Raw genomic sequence first — 20,614 nt, forward strand, 5'->3', positions numbered from 1 at the left:
CATACAGACTCCTAACATTATATGCTATACCCATCCTTCATCGACCCATCACGGGTAATCTGCGAAAAAGAATAAAAATGCAAATTCAGACGCCATGAGGTTAGGAAAAGAGTTGGTTTAATGAACACAACTTCTTTTCTCACAGCACCGACCGAAGCAGCCAGCCCCGTGCTTCCCGACGAGATTGACGAGATACCGAACATTACAGTAAGCAATAAAACACAAGAAGTGAGCACAGTACATATTGTTCGAACTTTATACACTAATGTTTTTGTTGTATGCCCAAGCCATGATTAAAGAATCGCCTTCTTCCATGTCTGTTGGAGCCCGAACGGCACGTTCACTGGTAGAAGTTTGGCGGGACGTGCTTGAGGCTGTCTTCTTTTCCTTGGAGTGCGTAATTCATTTTCTACGCAGTAGGCTCCTGGCGTACTATTTATACTCTGTTTTCACTTCCTTGATTCTCAGCAACCTCGAATTCAATGAAGAACTAGTGCACATCCTTCCCTGAATAGGGAAAGAAAAGTCGCGCTTTTTTCTCTAGTTTCCCTCTTCCCTTATCTCTTCTGCGGGCTTCTTACTTATTTTCTAGGGACTAAACTCGATTCAAAATTTAAGGACGATTGCCTAAACCAGAGCAACTGATACAGATGTGGCAGTGAAGGGCGTGAAAGGAGGGCGGATCACCCCACAAGGGACTGCAAAAGACAATGGCGATTTTACACGTCGCCTATTGCATCAAAAATGTTTTCTTTGGCAGCTTTATTTTGACAGCGACGCAGCGCTTTCCCGAATTTCGGCTTATGAGCATCTCAAAACTTGTTTGTTTTCGGCACCTTGACAGCAAGCCGTACATCACTTGTTTAAGGTTAATATGTCAATAGGTAAACGAAAAATGCTAGAAACCTCTCAAAGCGTCGCCACCTTGCCGGTAATTCATGTAGAGTTAAAAACAGCACGCCCCCCCCCCCCCCCCCCCCCCGCCCCTTCTGAAAAATGCAGGGTTCAAGCGCGGCTGTTTAGAAAGGTTTCGAACATCAAAAAAAAAAAAACTGCTTTCGAAACTCAAAGAAATCTGAACTTATTCAGTACTCTCAGAAAAAATTCGCAAATTATTCACAGCACTGACGCCCGAAAAATAAGTTGCTCACACCTGCGGCTGGGCGCCACAACAGCTTTCAGCCAGCGAAAGAGAGAGTTAACTTGTCTTTGAGTACGTCATCGTGAAGATCGAAAGGAAGAAAGTGTAAAAGGTGTAAAGAAAATGCAAATCATCAAACTAATACTAAGTGGGTAGTATAAAGAGGCCTACAAAAGGCTCTGTCGGTAGGGCTTAAATGGCGCGCTCCCGGACCTCTCGCCAATGACCTTTAATAAGCTTTCGATGGGCTGCCACCTCGGCTATACGGTGTATCCACGGGGACCTTTTCGCGCAGATGTTCTTCTTGCACGTGTGCCTTCAACATTCGCAATGTGGTTATTCGCAGTTAATGGCCCCGAAGCGAATTTTGTTCGAGGGTCGCGGAGAGATGTGTAAGAAGCCTCACCACTCACATTAGCGCCGCTGTCCTAAGCTTTCCGTGTTTTCTATTCTCTTTTTTTTTTTTTTTCGTCCTTTGCCATTCCGCAGCTTTGCGGCGACTTTATTATCTATATCTTTCTTGGACGATACGGATAACCCTGCGACTGCAAGCAGTCGGCTCTAGGATACATACAAAAAACCAACACAGGTCTTTCTGGGCGAAGGCGCCATAGTTGTATAAGCGTTGTAAGCGTATTGTAAGCCACGACTCGACATGTCAGAGAGCACACGGTTTTTTGTACTTTTACTTCGGCTAACAGTAAATTAAGTAGAAAACAATGTTGGTGTTCTTTTCATTGACGTTCAAAAATAAAGATAAAAGGAGTCGGATAGAGTTCCTTTAAAAACAAAGAGCAGTATACTGAGCAGTATATGACATTTTAACATGTGCCATGACTACTATCTGCACAAGTGCCACATACTTGTATTTGATTTTGATTTTTCATTATCGCCTTTTCCTTCCTTTGGTTTATGCTCGTAGGAATATGAACGTAATGCGGCCTGTATATAGGCTTGCTTCATCTCGAAAGGAAAAAGACGTTGATTGCCTACATGGTTCGTATATGAAAACAGTAGTGGTTCATTTGTTTTTGGCGCTTAGCGAACAAAAATTGCAGGCTGAGCGCTATCTATGAAAATCTACATAACCTAAGCTTCAGATATAACGTGGAGAGTGAAGAAATACTGAAGGCATCGTGACAACACCCTGACGTATGCATCAAGTAGTCCACGCTTTTCGATGACTTTGTTCGAGGGGGGAACCATTATGTTCCTCATTAGCGCGCAATAAGGTAACTTCGCTCCACAGGAAACCGCAGATGGATAAAGTACGAGTCTGGTATTGTCAACCTAGAGATAGTTAGTACCCGGCGGCAAATTGGAAATGACCTGTTGGCCCACATGACGGCAGGCGTAGAATTCAAGTCATTTAATCATGGCATGCAATGCGAAATAGCGTTCGTCAAATGCCTTAACTCTTTAACTGATACAGTAATCGATTTCGCTTACAGAGACAACGTACGGTCAGAGATGATTATAATGAATGAATGAATGAATGAATGAATGAATGAATGAATGAATGAATGAATGAATGAATGAATGAATGAATGAATGAATGAATGAATGAATGAATGCCTTCTCTTCTCTGCTTTAAAGCCCCCGAAGCTCAGTGTTTTCTCTGCCGCTCCTCTTCCTGTCACATGAAGATGCGCTCAGCGTGACAATATATGCGCGCACGACTGCCGTCGATATTGCCGCTGGTCATCCGGCTCGCACAAAGAAAGACGTCTTCTCGGTGCCCACTCCTCGCCCCCATCATACGCCTTTCCGGTAATCGTCCCAGGGTACTTCCGTTTTATGGCGCTCACTTCCACGACCCCATGCGACGCACGACCCTCTCTGCTCCGCATTCGGCGGCGGCGTCATCTTCGATCTCCCTTTCAAGCATTTCCGAGCGGCCCCTGCGGCGCTCCTTGGCAAATCCATATGATTGCAAAACGGGCTTTATTGTTCCGCATTCCGAGAGACGTGACTGCGTCAGCGGCGGCGCCCTCTGTCTGGCCTTTGATCAAAACGGTCTCGGCAGTAAAGACCCAGCGCAGGGACTCGTTTGTCTCTCGCTGGAAAACCGTAGCTGGCTCTCAGGCGAAAGCGAACGGTCCGCCGAAGGGCCTTCTGACGGCGGATATCATGCGAACGAGGTACTTTCCGCAGAAAAGGAAGTAGTTCGGATGAGAGTATTCTGCGATGTATGGGGGAACACGAGATGCACGTAAGGAGGCAAAGCAACTTCCAAGACCAAACATACGCTTTTTTAGCGCTCTATGACCCGGACGAACGATGCAAGGCACGTAGGAAATTTTTGCCGCCTGTGTACACGCGCAACCACCTCTTAAAACTCTGTTTTGTTTCGTTGTTGTTCCCAGAAATGTAGTCTGTGGCTCAAGGAAATGCTCAAGAAAGCTTCATTGTGGGATTTCTGCTGCGGACCACTCGAGATCAGATTCACACTTTTAATTTATTCTTTATGTCATTCTTATCTCATGCTGGACTTCGGAATTGCTCTACAAAGCCGCTCTGGTGAGATACGCACACAAAAATTAAAGGAAGAGACTCCAAGAAATACCGCACTCTCGATGCCACCTGCCTTCTCTTCAACTAAATCAGCGCCATACTTGTTACATGAAGCAAGCTCAAATCAATTCCCTACGTTGTAAATATCCCTAAAATAAACGTGCATATGGGCGCTGTACTGATTTTGCTTTGTCTTCATACTGCCCTCCACGAAAAGTGTTATCACCTCATGCCCCTTATTACGGGTAGCGTCTGGCTGTGTTATGACCTCCAATTATATCCGCCTCACTCAAGCGTTCAGTACACAAATGGCAATTCATCTGTATAATTATTTTGTGAAATAGCTTAATAATGTCATGAGCTTTACATCACGTCGATGAAGCATTCAAACAACGACTGCCCTACTCTTTAAACATTTTGAGCGACACGACACGCCGGCACTGTTTGACAGCGTAGGAAACTGACAAAAGGCGGGTATTGAACTCTGGATAGGCTACAGTTAAAGCAAAGACCCTCTAATCTTTTCATGCATCTATCCATGTTGTACTATTTGAACATTTGTGTTCATTCCAAGGAAATATATTATTGAGGCATTTATGCCTAATGAATATTGGCGTTGTGCTTGTATTTGTCGCCGCTTACAGCCTCCGTTCTTTTATACACAAAATGCATGGCTTGCTTCATGAATTATTTCTATCTCACCATTAGTCACGCTAACATTATGTGCAGCTCAACCCATTTTCGAAGAAGAATCGTTTTGGGCGGACGATATTGCGCGCTTTAATCATCGACCGCCCATCTAGGACAGAATGAAACTCGACAATGTAGCCTACGGGGCATGCAACAATCGACTGCTCTGTCTCTGCAGCTTCCCTGTATCGGCGGCACTTCACGTACTAGCCACGCAAGAATCTTTTGAGGGGTTAGAAACCATGTCTTCGGCAAAAAGAGAAACACACACGCGCAAAACCGCTTTGCATATCAGCAAGCCTGCAGTCATTATCGGGCCGAGCAATCGAAAGCACGCGAGGCCTCTTACGCGCATCTGTGCGCGCTGGCTCGCATGCGCAGTGTAGCGGAAGTGCACATGTAGCTGCTGGTGGTACTGCTGCAGCTGCTTCACGAATCGATTGCTTTTGCCCTCAAGACGGTGACAGGGTTCGATGAATCTTCAACACGAGCTGTGAGAGAAAAAAAAGGAAGATCGCGCGGCCCTTGGTTTCTGCTCGCCCGCCTCACAGCCCGCGGGTAGGGACGTTTACAAAAGGCCCTTCATCGACATGCGCAAACAGGCCGCGGCTCATCGAGCGGTGGCCGCCGTCCGCGCTGCAGTGCGGCCCGAAGCCGTGTCCCAACCCTCATCGATCAGTGCTCTTCTTCCAGAGGTTCTGCGATACGCTCGTGCAGTCCGCGACTGACCTTGTGTGTCCATCTACCTAATGTTTACGATGCTCTCCTTGTATTAGACTCAGCTAGCCACATACGCCTCAAGCTTCTGGGCTGCAATAAGTTTGAGATCGGCACTGTTGACTTGACCCGGGTGCGGACCGCTCCACTGGCGCTCTGCGCCGACGGAGTGCGTAAAACGTTTATGGAAAAGGTCGCAAAGATCCGTTCGTGGTGGGCCCCGTTTGCTCGGAGCGGCCCGCGCACTTCCTTAAGGCGATTGCTTCTGCATGTACTGTCATCTTATTTTTTCTTTGTCTCTGATGTAGTGCGTTTTACCGCAACCCCATTTATCCCGAAAATGCCTGCATGCGCTTTATTGTCGACTTCTAAACGAAGATAGCGATGTTATCGCAGAATGAGTGTTTACTCAGCCTTAGAACTCGCGCAGTGTAGGTACACAAGTCAGTTGGCGCACAAATAAAAACATAATGCAAATATGGCAAGCAGTGACGCTTCTGCTGCTCTATGGCTTTGCTGCCGTGTATAGAGATACACAAAAATATTGAATCATTATCGTTGATCTTCAGACACTTGGTTTGTGCTTTGATTTGAAGAAGTCGTGACCAGGCTGGTGGAAGAGGGAACCTTGAACCAAAAATGATGTTTTTAGTTGCCCCCCCCCCCCCCCCCTCTTCAACAAGCGATTTTCCCAAGCGACGTTCTTTTTGTAGATGCGATGGCGACTGGAAATTGCTGAAAGTTACGAGTGAGGATCTACTGCAGATAAAAACACCTTTAATATGTTGTTTTCTCTTCTCTTCTTTTCTAAGTGCCAAGAAAAAAATTATTGGGACAACCTTGAGGATATATAAGAATATTTAGGACCTTCCGTCGAACAGATAGAGTAGCACCTATTTTATCAATAAAGACACCGCCATGTCTTTATTCGTGCAGATCAAGACAAGTCCACTTTCGAAACGTTGGCTCGGCTTGCGAACCGAGGCTTCCCTCTACCCTTGTTCAGTGCTTTTTCCTACTGTGTAGCCATCTTCTGCCTCTCGTTTTACCCTGTTCGTGTATCAAGAAAGTGATGGTTGCAGCTTTGCAACCATGAATTAACGCAAGCCAGAACTGCAGTCATTTACGTACCACCGTATTTATATATTTCTTAATGGAAACTACAGCCAATGACGCTAGGAATATTGTAATAACGATATGAGTGTTTTTCAAAGCCTAGACACCGCAATTATTACAACTTCTAAAAGCGCCAGCGCTTCGAATAAGACTATCGCAGAGTCTCTAAAAGCGCCAGCGCTTCTAATAACACTATCGCAGAGCTACCTACGACGGTACTCGTTTGTCACAATTCGACCCTGTCTTGTACAATAACTAACTTTACCATACTAGAGGAAATGATATTCATAAAGACATGTGTAACTTTGCACTGTATCATAATGGCTAGGTCATATTTTCGATATTACGCCACATGTAAGGTCCCGCAATTGATTTTTTTTTATATTTGTACCAAAGATGATGCGTGCTGAGCCCAGTAATTATATTATGGTAAACGTAAGCTGTGTTGCTAAATATAGACGAAAAGATGTCGCAATTCATAATGACTTCGGCGATGACAACCGTGGTGTTGGCTTCGTGGTTAGCCTTAAATTCATGACAGAACTAGCGCTAAAGACGAAGAAATCAGAAAAGTAACAAGTTGCGAGCTAACGGGCTAGTGCCGAAGAGGTGTATTATTGTATTTAGCCCTTCAATATACTGATTCTGTATCGTTTCCTTTTTTTCCATATTGCCTATATGACCTTCCTAACTATCTGGGCAATCGGCTTCGCACTGCACGTCCTACTAATTCGAGATAGCGGCGCTTGTTTTGTGATGTTGGAGTCTGCGTTGCACCTATAGATCAGAAGCCGAAGTAGCTACACAAATAATGTCGACGTCCAAGGAATGTGACGTCACGCCAACAGGAAGGGGAAGTTTTTCTGAATTTTTGAGCCAACACAAAATGCGTGATTATGATCAGAAGTGTGTAATGAGCGTCAAAACCTCGCGTCGGCCAGATATGTCCGCGAGATGTGTCAGAGAGATCCCGCGAGTGACCGATACTACGCCTTTCCTTTCCTACCGCGCCGTAAGGGAAGGGAGGAACGTGATAGTGAAAGGGGAATGAGACAAAGGGGTGAGGTAGTGGAGGGCTCCGGAGTAAATTCAACAGCCTGAGGATTTTTAACGTGCACTGACATCATCGCGCAGCACACGGCCACCACTTTGTTTCGCGTCTATCGAAATCCAGCCGCCGGCGACGGGGATCGAACCCGGGTACTGTGCCAGAGTACCCGGGTTATATCCCTACCACCGGCGGCTGCGTTTCAAAGGAGGCGAAACGGAGTGGCGTCCGTCTGCTGTGCTATGTCAGTTGTTGTTGTTGTGGCTGTAGGAAGAAGGAAAAGAAAATTCACGGGCCTGCTACTGGCTCTGTAGCTGAGCCACCTCCGCTGCCTGATTTTAACGCGGTAGCGTTAAGGAACTCGTGTCGCAGAAAAGCCGGTGTCGTCGGCGTCCAGTGAGCGATAAATCCCGGCATGCACTTCATAAATACACATGCACTTCATAAATAAAAACCAAGTTCCAAGATGGGCTGGGTGGGAATCGAACCAGGGTCTCCGGAGTGTGAGACGGAGACGCTACCACTCAGCCACGAGTTTTTTTTATATTCTAACGGTAGGGGCTGGCGCCAACGCCGAGCCCACTGCCAAAAATTTCATGCCCCATCTACGCCAGTTAGGAGTAGTGGCGTGCGTCAGCCAACCTCAGTGCAATGGAAGGCCTCGGCACGTGGCCCCGACTTTCCTGATCGTCGGTAACCCAGCACCAGGTAAGTTCGATGTTTGAAAGCGGTACAAAAGCGCTTCTAGTGAATGCGGTGTTGCCTTAGAAACATGCCGTAGAACGTTATACTGCAGTGTATATCGGTAATTATGAGCATGTTACTTACGGAAGTCGCAGTTACATGAGTAGCGAAGTACGTTTCTGCTACATTTTTTCTGCGCTCTGCGCACATGCAGAGCCATCTTGCGGCAAACACAGAAGAACCCCTCCTCGCAATGTGCGGCGCTGCCCCGACACGTGGCGCGCCACTCGCCCCTGACGTTTCGCCGTGCACCCTCACAGGTTGTAGAATCAAGCGTCTTTCCTTTCTTTAGATCACTATCTTCGCTCACCCGCTTCTCCCCTTCGGGCCGCGCGGGTACCGGTGCGAGGATGCCCCAATACCCTTGCGTTTAGTAAGTTTTCTCGACGAGGTGCAATAACGCTATCGCGTTTCACTCTTGAAGGCGAAGCCTAAGCGTCCTCCAAATTTTTTTTTAAACTCATTTTTCTATAGGAAGGGAAAGGTGCGGTAACTGTCTCACTTGATTTCTGTGGACACCGCAACCGGGCCATAAGGAAAGGGAGGAAGGTAGGAGTGAAAGTGGAAAGAGAGAAAGAGGAGCCGTAGTGGAGGGCTACGGAGTTTTTTCGACCACCTGGGGATCTTTACCGTGCGCTGACATCGCACAGCACACGGACGCCTCCGCTGCCTCGTGCAGACAGAAGAGGAAATAGAGAATATAGAAAAGGAAGAGGGAGAGAAAGACGCGCGCCGCAACAACAGCCGTCGTCCACCACCAAAACGGTGGTGGGTGCAATGACGGCTTACAACAGATAATTCTGCGGCAGGCCAGCTCCCGCCGCAAGCGGCAGGGACTCACCTGCCCCAACCCCATCAGGGGAATACTGGCTGCGATGTCAGTGCACGTTAAAGGTGTCAGTGCACGTTAAAGATCCCCAGATGGTCGAAATTGCTCCCGCGGCCTCCACTATAGCACCTCTTTCTTTCCACTTCCACTCCCACCTTCCTCCGTTCCTTTACGCTCGGTTCAGGCGTCCACAGAACAAGTGTGACAGATAATCGCCTTTCCTTTCCTGTGAACGAATTAACCAATTAAAACAAAGTAGTAGTAGAAGTAGTAGTGGCTCTTTCATTATACATACAAAAAGAAGAAAAAGATGTTTGCCAGCCCTTGTATCTGCTATCTGATATCTGAAGCGCCTGAACTGGGGCGGCAGACTTAAGGGATGGCGAGGGAGCGGTAGAGGAAAATCAGAGGTGAGCGATAGGGAGAAAGGACGAGGTAGGTAAAAATACAAAGAAAATTACACACTATGGCGTATCAATTAAAAAAACGCTGATGAACTTTGCTGCGTTAAACGCAACGCTGGTTGTTTTGACAAACTGAGCGCGATGTACCATGTGCAGCAGCAAGGCTCAGGCTTTCGCGTTTCTCCACTGCAGATTCAGTAGTGTTCTGGGGTTTTGAAGCCAAAGAGTTTTTAGGAACAAAATCTCCATGCGCAAAATTTGTGCGCGAGATCTGGCATACTCCGCGAGATTCCGTGACATGTGTTATATATTAGAGGGGTTTCGGATCTTGGCCCTGATGGGGCTGGCTAGCCTGCCACAGAATGTTTATCTGTTGTAGGCCGTCATTGCACCCGTCACCGTTTCGGTGGTGGACGACGGCTGTTGTTGCGGCGTGCGTCTTTCTCTCCCTCTTACTTTTTTTTCTTTATTTTCTCTTCTGTCTGCACGAGGCAGCGGAGGTGGCTCAGCTACAGAGCCAGTAGCAGGCCCGTGCATTTTCTTTTCCTTCTTCATGGAGCCACAAAACAACAACCTTTAACGTGCCCTGACATCAGCACACGGATGCCACCTCGTTTCGCCTTCATAGAGACGTAGCCGCTGGTGGTGGGGATCGAACCCAGGTACTTTGGCATAGCAGTCGGGCATCTTACCGCTGCACCACCGCGGCCGGGCTCACTATAGATGCAATTTGACTTTGAACCCTTTGAAGGACAAAAACAAAACGTACATGCAGTGCTGTTTGAGGCGTTCGCAGAACAAGCGTGAAAGATACTGCGCCATTACATTCCTGTGGACCGATTATAAGAAAAATTATGAAAGGACCTCGGATTGACAAGGCGGTGTTACAGAGGGTATCGCTGCAACACTTGCAGCTTTCTTTCTGTCAGTAGGTTGAAGCCATGCTTAAACCCCTAAGCGATAGCTTCACTAAGTGAAATAAATCCAGTCACTGTGTGATTCCGAGGACTTTCGAACATCTTCGAGGTCACGTTGGAACTAAGCCACAACCACTTTGGGTAGCTATGTTCCCACTAAAGATCAAGGCTAAAGTCAAGGTTAAGGGGAAAGTTCAACTGATGTGGAAGTATCTTAACGCGTGAGCAAGGCACATGATCGCTGACGTCAATATCAAGTGCGTAGCCCCGCCACGGACTCGGAGTGCGCCAATTTCAATCCAAGACGAAATTCTTTACGGATCACCGGAGTCTCTTCCTAGGCGTAAAGAAAGAAAGACCTGCTGAATAAAGAACTTTACCACGTGTAACAATGCTTCAGCTTTCGCTTCACACTAGGTTAAGCCGAAGCTGATCCACTCCTATTTTTTTCCTCTCTACTCTGGGAGTTATGCTTACTAAGAGGTTATCGATTCACCGGTGATCACGGGAAAATTTCAAAAACACTGAAAAATACAATTAAAGAGAACTGATTTCTTTCGTTCTTGCTCAGAGGCAGGCACGAGCTCAGCACTTAGTGCAGGCATCGCTTGGCATACCTCACGACGGGTGCGGAAGCTGCCGAATATCGGCAACGTCTCGTCCACACCAGGAAGGGACCCACTCGGCACGGAACCAAAGAACGGGTGCCCCTCCGCTCTGAAAGACTATTAGAGCTAAAAGCATTACTCGGTAATGCTTTTAGCCCGTCTCTCCTTCCAGGCCTTGAACAGTAATACTCAAGATAGATGATCGCGTAAGCCTTACGACGGTCAATGTTGCCCGCCCTCAAGACCTGCGCAGTCCTTCACAACGCCGTCTTCGGCTCGCGTCTCTCCCTGCCTGCCAAGTCTTTCCTGTTTTTGCTTTTTCTCTTTCTCACATACACACACATCCTGTTCGTTTTTCTGCTGCTTGCTTACTTTCCCAGGGCTCAGCCGTAGTGTGGATGAAGCACCCCTTTTCGTTGAGATCACGACCCCACCGGCCAGTGTCTCCTCGGTGACAAATGACGCGGCTTCGACGGGGTGTCGGCACGAACGACTTCGTTTCACAGTACAAATAAAACCATAAGAGAGGAGGGCAGGAATACTATCGAAGTGTAATACCGGCTGTCGAGAGCCTAATTATTCTCCAGTGTGGTGGCTGCCTCGACCCTATAAGTAGAGTCGCTAAGTAGACGTCAAGAAGCGGAAGCCTGTGTCAAGAGCACTCGGGGTATGTCTCACGACAGTTGTGTGGTTGTCATGCTTAACAGTGCTAAAAAAAGAAATATCGCTAGTTTCTACAAGTGGGTCATTTCCTGTCATACGCTTTTTTCAACGTTTTCCTACTACGTACGTGGAGAAGGACATATGGTCGAGTAAAGTATTTCAGTACACGGACAGAGATATATAATATATCTGTTTTCGCTCTATAGGTTTTAGTTTTATAACTTTTATGTCATCTCTCCTTTCGAGCACACTCTGGGTTCTATCAGCGTCTTTTATTTTATTATCTGTATACCTGACAGCGCCCAACATCAATTGATGACAGCGAGAACATATGCCATGTCTCCTGTAATTAACTAGGGATAAACGCAGCCATTCGGAGCTATTGCACGCGTTTGATTTCTGCGGACCAGGTCGTGTTTGTAGAACAGTCTCTCTCCTATTTCCTATTTTCCTCTTGCTCAACTTGGCAATTCAAGGCCCAATAAATTCATGAAATGGATCAAACCCATGAGATTTGGCGGATGTAAAAGCTCTGCTTTAAGAATGGAACGCGACTGCGTTAATGTATCAAGTCCCCGTCTTTCTTCCACGTCCTTCACTGTCACCTGCTTAATATGTAATTGACTCAGATAAAGGCTTGTCTTGGCCTACACATTTGTTTCAATTGCAGAGCCGCTTTGTCTGTAATCACGAACTTCTAATTACAATATTCTTGATTGCAGTCAGCATTATTATACGACTTCAAGACACGCCACAAAATAAAAGGACACAAGGTATTCACTGTGTACCCAATGAACCAATCAGCATTCATGGCCTACGTGCAGCGTTTTCGTATCCCTACCAAAGAGCTTTGGTTCAACCTTCAACACCCGCTCTAATTGTTCCCGATTTATTTTTTGTGTTCTTCTTCATCTATGTTACAAACACCGCCTACTTCCAAACTACGCGTTTATCTGGGCATTTTCCTGAACTTTTCTGACTGTTTTTTTGTGGTTCATCCAATTATTCGGTCAAGAGCGACGTATTCCCTATGGCGGTGACGCCGGGCTTTCTGAAAAACGGGGTTCTTACTCTATTACGTGATCACTACAGCTGTAATAATGATTTATCGAAACTTACACAGGTGCGCAGTTACATGGAGGAGTACCGAACACGAAGAAAATCGCAACAAAAACAAGCCAACAGAAATAGCAAATCAAGAGCGTTTCTAGTCCTTAAGTATAAAAAACAAATTTTTCATCCGCATAAGCCCCTCAAGATCTATCGCTGAATGTCCCCCGTAAATGTAAAACACGGCGACGGTTAGAGAGCGCAAAGAAAAGACAAAAGTGGCTTTCACAATCGCAGAAAAATAAAGGGAGGGAAAAGAATCGCGAAATGACTCCTGGGCAGGCACGCGACTTCGCTGTCACGCAGCTCCCACCAGAAAATCAGGGTCGCATTGAATGGGGGAATGGTTAGTCGCACTGCGGACGATGAGCACCTGGCTGCGCAGATATCAACTGTATCGTTTCTCTCGGTTTGCGAAGCATTTTCTCGCCATTTCCTGATGCGCGGGTTCCTGGCCAGTTGTTCTCCCTGCACGCGCGAACACGCCTGCACCAACGCACGCACTCATGATGGGAAGAGAATAAGGGAGGGGAGAAGCGAGCTTTTACTGTTTTCCCGGTACGCCTGGAAAGCGTGATCTGGGACTGCGCGCCAGCTCTCTCGCGGGCGGCGCTGATTACCTTGGCAACCGATTCGCCGCCGCCAGGTCCTTCTGGGCGCGCGTATAGCGCTAACGTGCGACCGTCGACGCCACCTACAGCGAGCCTTACATTCACCGGCGACACCGGAAATGAGGGCGAAACTGTCTCTTTATCCCAGCCTTGGGGACTCCCGGTGTCTCCTTCTGGTTCGTATTGCTCATCGCTTTTTCTCTTTAGTTTTATTTTCGTTATTCGAAATCAGAAATAAAGGAATAGGGCCGTCTCCTTTATCGCAACGCTCGTAACGCGTGGCTGCAGTCTTGACAGGAACAGTTCCTTCCTTTTACAGCCGCTGTCGATACTGACGGCTTCTAAGGGCCCCCTTTATCTTTTCTCGATTACGTGCGCAATGGAAACCCCCGGTAGCTCTCCTGTCATTTTCATTCGGGATTGAGCAACCAACTCCAGGAATCTGCTAATAGTAAGCGGCTGAATTTTACCTGGCATTGTTTTAATTGCGCATCGTTTTTCATTGGCCGAGAACGTTAAAATGGGCTAGCTTATTAGAATTCCTAGCAAATACAACAAAGCCGTCCGTCGGCTTTGAAGCTGATGTTTGTCATGGCGGATAAGCCTGTATCGTTTACAGGGAGAATATTTATATAGGTTGAAGTTTTGTACTTAGAGTACTCTGCATTTCATCTATTCAGGAGAATGCCTAACTTCGCATGACTTCAGAGTGATAACTCAACAGCACTGAAGTAGTCGCTTGTAAAATCGCTGCATCCTTGACGGCCTCCGTCATGGAAAGTGGTTGAGTTGAAGGGAAGCAGGTCTCAGTTCATTTCAGTCGTTCAGTCGTGTCCGACTCTTCGTGACCCTATGGACAATGTCACGCCACGCTTTCTGGTCTCTCACTATCTTCCTAACATCACATAACTTCATCTGCAGTGCCTCGAGGATGCCATCTAACCATCGCGTTCGCTGCCTACCCCTTCTCCGGCGACCCTCAACCTTTCCCAACATCAAATCTTTTTCCAGCGACTCCTCTCTTTTCATCAGATGATCAAAGTAGCTGAGCTTTAACTTTAGAATTTGACCCTCCAATGAGCAGTCAGGGCTTATGGTCGACAATATTGACTGATTTGATCTTCTGGCAGTCCAAGGAACTCTCAAGAGTCTTCGCCAGCACCACAATTCAAACGCGTCAATTCTTCGGCGGTCAGCCTTTTTCACAGTCCAACTCTCGCATCCATACATCACAACTGGAAAGACCATAGCACTAGTTATACGGGTCTTGGTTGGCAGACTAATGTCTCTGCTCTTTACTAGGTGGTCAAGGCTAACCATTGCTCTCTTTCCCAGAAGCAGGCGTCTCCTAATTTCATGGCTGCAGTCTCCTTCCAAGGTAATCTTGGAGCCCAAGAAGAGAAAATCTGTCATAGCTTCCACTTCTTGTCCCTTGATGCTCCAGGACCTGATAGGGCAAGACGCCATGATCTTTGTCTTTTTAATGTTCAGTTTAAGCCCAAACTTCTCACTCTGTTCTTGTACGCGCATCAGAAGTCTCTTGAGTTCCACTTCACTTTCTGCCATGACTGGCCATAGTGTTTTCTTGGCAGTAAATACTGGAGTGGGTTGCCATTACCTTCTCCAGTGAAACACATTTTGTCAGAACTCTCTGCAGTGGCCTGTCTATCATGGGTGGCCCTACACAGCAGAGCTCACGACTTAATTGAGTTTCGCAAGCCCCTCCGCCACTACGACGCAGTGATCCATGAAGGGGGAAGCAGGTCTACTTTAAGCTAATTTGGGTCTCAAGGCGCACATGAGGAAGTGACCATACATTTTTAGCATGCGCGACAACAACTTGCCCTGTTATTGAGTAGGCTACTGGCCCTTCTTTCGAAATCGGTCTTTACTTGCGAACGCCGGACATATACATACCCTGTTTCCGAGTTACTTTTAATGCAGTAGACGCTACTCTGATGTACCACTTTTAAAACATTGTTACTGTTCCCATCGGCGTCCTCGTGCTCTTCAAGGCAGGAGCATGATATCAGATAGGAGTGTTTGAAATCAGGCATCATGAACCTCAACCGGCGTCCGGCTCCTTTGTATTTCACTTGGCCGCAATGGCATTTTTTTTACCAGATTGAGGAGGTCGTAACAAATGAGTACAACTGTTAGACCTGATATTTTGCATATGAATCATGCGCGTTGGCTGAATGTATTTATTAGCTAAGCGCAAAATGTTGAAAGCGTTCTCAAATGTGTCATTGTCTACAACAAGCACGTAGGAGACTCTAATTGGAACTAATACATATGTTTCACGCCTCAAGGCTTAATGTGCTAACACTGTTGACGCAGTTGTACTGCTTTCTTTCAAGGGAAGAATGCAGTAATAAGCCTTCATACTTTTCAGCTTGCCAACCTAGTCTTACTGCATTCAGTCGGTAGCGGAAGTCGAGCGTTTCAGCAGTTACACCGAGGATGAATTCAAGAGCAGTTATGTTCCTGAAGCCGCTGTCAGTTTGGCTGTGCTGAATAATGATCTCTGACCACTAGTCACTTGTTCTCAGCATGATATTGTTCAAGGGCTGCTAGTTTATTGCGGAAATGGTTTACTTGTACACCACGGTCAATCTAGCGTCAATCACATTTGCGGAATAAATTATTGCAGTTAGGGTATGTTAAAAAAACAAAACAGAGCACGCCCAGGTCAAGATGTTCTAAAACGTGTTAACAAAATGGGCATTACTCCTGCAGCCCAATCAGGTCATTTTCAGACCAGATAGCTGGACTTCATTGATTAAATCGTGAGAGCAAGAATGTGCGTGCCTTGAGAGTCCACTGTCTACTATTTAAAAAGATGAAGCCATTGGCATGTTTTCCGTCACTGCTGTGAGGCAGCTTTCTTCTGAGACTTCCTCCAAAGGACTCTTAAGAAATATTTTCTGCTCAATCCCCCTGAAATCAGGTATCTCCAGATTGAAAATGAGGATATTATTGCTTAAAATTGTGTATTGACGTTGGGCCTGCATAGTTTATAGAGAAGTATAATGGCGGGGATTCACGACGACTGTGACTCACGGCCAATGAGAAAATACTTTGACGAAGCTATTGGAAGCTATTGTGAAGGTATAAATCTTGCAGATACAACACTCGGCTGGCTCCCACGTAATAAAACATTGAAGTCATTGAAAGAATTTGTCATGTTACCTCAGGCAAATATGGTCGAGGGTTTTTTGTGTAAATATTATGTATATTGCGTGCAATGGGAATAAAATGCTGCGCTGGCTAAGTGGCTAACACGTTTCGGTAATGAACAAGAGGTCTCCGGTTCGAACCCCTATTGATGGTTCCTTCCTTTATTGCGAAAGCACTATAAAAACTCAGAGTCAGCCATTGATCAGTCTTAGACTTCATCACTGTCTCTGTTGACTGGCGGACCTGAAAGAACAAAAAAAAATTGTCTGCCATTGAGGTAATGCTTAAAAACTGCTACGTAATTTTTTGTCGAAGTAAGTAGAACAAAGGTAGCCGATACGTATAATTTAAATTACGAGATCTTAACCCGACGGCCAGTCATAAAAAGGTTGAAAACTTGGGATGTTTTAATCGCTTCCAACGTTATGAAAATACGTGCAGGTACAAATGTTTATTCAAATACCTTTTTTTCTTTACTTCACTTTCTTCCCTGCACAGTTCCTGGGTTTCTCGCGTATCATCACATGAACGTCTGCAAAGCCGGAAACAAAGCAATCAAGAGAAAAATGTAAAACCGGAAGAGCTATGCGCACGGCGCTAAACAGTGCTATTAAATGTGCGTTAGCACGCGACGCGTTCCTGAAATATTTATGAGATTTAGCCGCACTTCATAACCAAATCAAGTGGAATCGGGGAAGGCCTTTCTTCTTGCATGGTGTGCTTTCGCTGCGTCGAAGTTTTAGCTTTCATCGTTTCCCCAGAATAGGGTCATCCGCATGCCCGCTTATTCGCTGGCGTGCTGCGTTGCGCGCTTGTTTGGACGTTATTTCTATGAAAATTTCGCTTAAGCTCTCTCTTGATTCTCGCAGTTATTCTTGCTTCCTGTCCCGGATGGCTTGCAAATAAAGCTACCCAGCTTTGTCGAGGTGCAGCTTTAAAAGGGGTTATACGCTATCTCTGCGGATGCTGGCGCGTTCTGCGGCCTCTTATGCGAACATATACGGTGCTTGGCGGGATTTAAAGTTTGCTAACGTTTACAACTTTGTTCCATCGAGTTGAGGTTTGTATGTCCGCTCAGATACTTTTCTGTTTTCTGTTCTCTAACAGTTCGCTATGAATGTGTCACTACTTAAGGCGTCGCGTGGCATTATTTTGTTACAACCTCACTTTCTGGCTCCACCATTTCACATTAAAAATTTAGGGGTCTAAGGAGAAAGTAAGTACGGGTAAATTAGTGATGAGGATGAGATATTGAACTCTAACAATTCGAGCTCGTTGAAAGCTGAAGATTTATAATCATTTCATCGTCTGTCATGAAAACGTACTTCATAAAGATTCTGCTTAAAATAGGAGTTAGCCTCATAGAATTAATATGGTAAATAATAATCGAATTAACCAAGGCCTCAGCATCCTTGCTTTTTAGTTAGGAGGAAATTACGCCAAAGAGGCTTCGTTTCATTACTAGGCGATTACAATGTTGAAAAACTCGACGTTGTGACGCAAGCTTCAAATCCATATTTTCTAAGGTATGACACTTTGTTAGACAAAGCAGTTTACTGGAATAGGAAGCAGCTCCTGATGGTACCATCAAAAACTGTATTGTACTCCAGCTGTTTTGCTCCAGGAAGCGTGGGAATAGCCCGATACATAGATTGAATAAAAATAAAACGCGAATAAAATTCGTTTCTTCGTTTCATAACAAAAATAACAAGTAGAAAAAGTACAATACGAAAACGTGGCTTTGTCTTCATCTGCCCTAATTATGGTTCGCGGCCTCGATTTAAGAGTTACATCTTCAAATAAAACTATGTACTCTTAAATTTCTTAGTTGTGTATCTGTATTGCCTAAAAAAAATCGACAAACCTGGAATTTATCACTACTAAGGCCTCTAAACATGAGCGAAGTCCTCGGATAGCATTGGTTCGAAAAAGAAAACAAGCCAACTTTTGTCCGAGGGCCCTACGCTTCGTTGCGCTGACAACATCGGAAGCGGACCATAAGGGGCACAGAAGGAAACGGTCCTCTCCTTGCGTAGATTGTCCCTAGGAGAATGCGGACATTAAATTTTCAGTATTGCCCCCTCGCGAAAGTAGGCCAGTGCTAGGAGTTCACCTTCAGTTACAACTAAGCCAACATAAAGGAAAGAAACTGCAGAGGAAGGAATTAGGGAAAATCGTTGTGGCTGAGATAGAATCGCTTTCGCTGACGCTGCAAAGGAGCGTGCGGCGCAAACTGGGCTCTTCCGAACTGAATGCCAATGGCGCGACGCCGGGCAGGTGCAGCGGAGGACGCACGCTATTTCGGCCCCTCCGGCGACATCCGTACGCACTTACCGCAGAGTGCGCGGAGAAGCGTGACTCGCATTGCGGACACGTCATCCCGCCCTCACGAGAGCAGGGTATACACTGTGGCGGACACATTTTCGCTGTAGCTTGTGCCGACGTCGTAGGAGGTGTGCCCACTCGCACGCTAGCAAAGAACAAGAAAACAGACTTTGAACCAGCGACCCTGCTGCTCCACGCTGATTATAAGGAAAGCGCGAAGTACTATCCTCGTGAATGATTTTTATCTTTGGTATTTCTTTGTTTTAATGGCTGGGCAAAACGAAAACAGCGATCGACGACAGAACTCTCACAACGGCGGAGTTGTCCTGGGCTAACACGAGCGGGAGATTGATTGAAAGATATTGTGAAAGTGGGCCACCGTCAGCCCGCTCGCTGGAAACAACGTATTATCTAAAGGTACCTGTGAAAAAGTTGCCAGTTTCTGATCGAACACCTTGATTTGAATTTTGGTAGAGTGGCATTCGTACTGTTCGATTTTGTTTTCTTTGGGGGGGGGGGGGGGGGGGTAGTGACGTGACGTATGTTGTACATGTGGTAACCCTATTTTTCTGTGCCTTTATAGATCCCCCCCAAACAGCGCAGGGATATCGACCCTGATCTAAGCGATAAGTGCAAGTTGAATTCACCGCCTGACTGTTCACTACAACAGTTCGTCTTTGAGCAGACCTCAGCCACCACGGTATCTACAAATATGGATGACGGTAAAAACGGGGAAAGGGCGAAGATGTTTACGATCTCGTTCTTTTATCTACATTTAAGAAACGTTTCAAACCTGCTCTTATTTTTGGCATGAATAATGCATTATACTTCGACAGCAAAACAGGTCTTTTTTTTTTGCATTTTTTGTACTGTCGCTTATCTAACAGGTCGTTATTATCATCGCAAAATGAAAGCAAAGCATACTGATTTGAAGCTAACACAAATCGAGGCTTGAGCTCGAAGCGGCAACTAAAGAGACGCTCCAAAGGCGCTACTTTTGGCAGTCATATATAGCTTCATTGCGAAATTCAAAACAAAAACAAACACATTCACAAAAGAAAGGACGACTTAACACTCCAGAGCATGTTAAGGCCCATAAAATACTGCTGAGTGGAGCCAGCGAGCTACTGTAGAGCAGTTTAGGTGCAATATTTAAAGGAGGAATTCTTCCTAAACATTACACCCACTTCCTTCCGATTTTTAATCGTATATTATAAACGTTTCGCGCTACTATATGCTCGTCGTCCCAGATGGCTCAGTTAGTTGAGCAGCTTCACCTGCACCAGCGGTCGAATCCCGGAGCGAGACGCATTTTTAACCAATTATGAAGTTTCTGTCGAAGCTGCATAGCTTTGTTTTTTAGCCGTACGGCTTCGCTTAGTCGTATGGTAATATATAATCACTCCATTGTTAGTGAAATTTCTGAATTTAGCCAGTTCAATATAGAAAACAAATATTTACATAAACAGACCCTCGACTGCGGCGAGGGCAATTTGCTGCAAAAGCCTTCTAGTTATAGAGTTAAAATGACATCCACTAATCAGTAAATATTTATTCGAATTGTGTGGTCACAATAAGGAGTTCGTAGTCGTGAACAAGAGCGTTTGAGCGAGAAAAACTCATATTACAAAACCGCGAGGCGCGAGGAAATCACATTCTTTTTTACGAAACCTAAAGTGAACGAACGAAACGCGCGGGAAGCTCAGTACAGACGGGACATCCTGTTATGACGTGACACAATTGCTACGGCGCTCAGTTCAAACTGTAAGCGGTTTCGCACAAGTCATGTACACTCTTTTGCCTCGTAGCCTGGTGCAAGAAAAACGCCAGCCATTGCTAACTGCCTGGTGGTTATATTTGAAGTGAGAGAGCGAAGTAATGTGCATGGCACGTCTTTGTAGAGCAGGCAGTTCGAATTTGTTGTAGTATTCACTATAGCAAGCGACCACACAACGCAGCGGCTTTATCGAGCGCCTGCCGTGTGTCTAGGTCTCAGT

General features: G+C 46.0%; 1 protein-coding gene and 1 non-coding gene across 3 annotated transcripts in view; one reads left to right on the plus strand and one right to left on the minus strand.

Moving 5' to 3' along the window:
- LOC146198552 (protein amalgam-like) overlaps positions 1 to 20,614 on the plus strand; it is a 325,920-nt gene that overhangs the window by 174,622 nt on the left and 130,684 nt on the right. The window lies entirely within an intron of this gene.
- On the minus strand, positions 7,782 to 7,942 carry LOC146198553 (U1 spliceosomal RNA). The gene has a single exon (XR_014705378.1). It is a non-coding gene; the product is annotated as a U1 spliceosomal RNA (small nuclear RNA).

The sequence above is a fragment of the Amblyomma maculatum genome, chromosome 2, assembly GCF_055883805.1.
Source record: "Amblyomma maculatum isolate TAMU_Amacu chromosome 2, ASM5588380v1, whole genome shotgun sequence".
Taxonomy (NCBI): Eukaryota; Metazoa; Arthropoda; class Arachnida; order Ixodida; family Ixodidae; genus Amblyomma; species Amblyomma maculatum.